Genomic DNA, 1,450 nt, shown 5'->3' on the forward strand with positions numbered 1-1,450 from the left:
AAAACTTCTGGGCACAGGGGTCTTTTTAAGACTGATACTCCAACCAAGGACCATTCATGGAGATAACCTAGAATCCCTGCATAGATGTAGCCCATGGCAGTTTCAGTGTCCAAGTGGGTTGCCTAGTAATGGGAACAGGAACTGTCTCTGATATGAAATGATTGGCCTGCTCTTTGATTACCTCCCCCTGAAGGGGGAGCAGCCTTACCAGGTCACAGAGGAAGACAATGCAGCCATTCCTGATGTAACCTGATAGACTAGGATCAGAAGGAAGGGGAGGAGTCCCTATCAGTGGACTTGGGGAGGGGCATGGGTGGAGAAGAGAGAGGAAGGGTGGGATTGAGAGGGGAAGAGGGAAGGAGATACATGGGGATACAAAGTGAATAAACTAATTAATTTAAAAATAAATAAATAAGTAAATAAAATAATAAAAAAGAAAAAAAAAAACAGACAATGAGATAAATGATGAGGTAACTAGTCATTATGATGTATTCCTTACCAAACGTTCCATAAGTAAAGCAGGTGCTATTATAGCTATTAGCACACACAAAATAAAATTGCATCTTTGCAAAGAATCATGCTTCACTTGACGAGTATATTAATTTTATTTCATTGTCATCTTTTAAAAATATTTATTATTTAAAACAAATTTATATATAAATACATTTGGATTAAATTCTTCCCCTTCCCCAAGTACTTCCCAATCTTCTTTATCTCCCTACCCACCCAACCTTATTTTTTCCCCAAAACAAAAAAAAAAAAAAAACAATATAATAACAGCTCTCCCACCAACTATGAACACTTAGTTTAAAAACCCTGTTCTAAACCAGACTTCTGAGAAATTTGCTTTTATCAAACTAGAAAGACAGTGAACATCATAGGTCCCAGGTACTCATCATGGACTATGAAAGCAACTTTAGAGAGAAGTCCAGCACAAGGGGGGGCATCCCTGTTTTTGAATAAAGTTTTATTTACAAAGCCTGGCCCCCAAACAAAGATTTTAGGACTAGCCACAATTAATCCAAGCTCCCAGTGTGCTACATTCTGTTATCAAAAAAGACTGACATTTGGTTTAAAATTATTGCAGTGAATAAGTTCTTAGTTTTAGAGTATTAAGAAATTAAATACAAAATGTTCTTTTTGAGATAGTCACATGATCATATAATTTCGTCTACAAGGTATGAAATTCCAATTTCTTTTCAAAATGAGTTACATTACCCAGCCTGTTTCATGTTCCTTTTTACATAGTTAATCATAACAAAAACATTATTCTATGCTTACCTTCCTCCTTTAAGGAGCTCAGTCAATTTTAGAACATTATCTCATTAACACCACATGCTACCCTGTCAGGGAGGAAAAGGACAAGTATTCAGAAACTTCCATATTCTTTTAGGTATAACCCAGAAGTTGAGCAAGTCTGAGTGACAAGTGTTTTCTCCCTTGAGGAGAA

This window comes from Meriones unguiculatus, chromosome 5, assembly GCF_030254825.1.
Source record: "Meriones unguiculatus strain TT.TT164.6M chromosome 5, Bangor_MerUng_6.1, whole genome shotgun sequence".
NCBI classification, from domain to species: Eukaryota; Metazoa; Chordata; class Mammalia; order Rodentia; family Muridae; genus Meriones; species Meriones unguiculatus.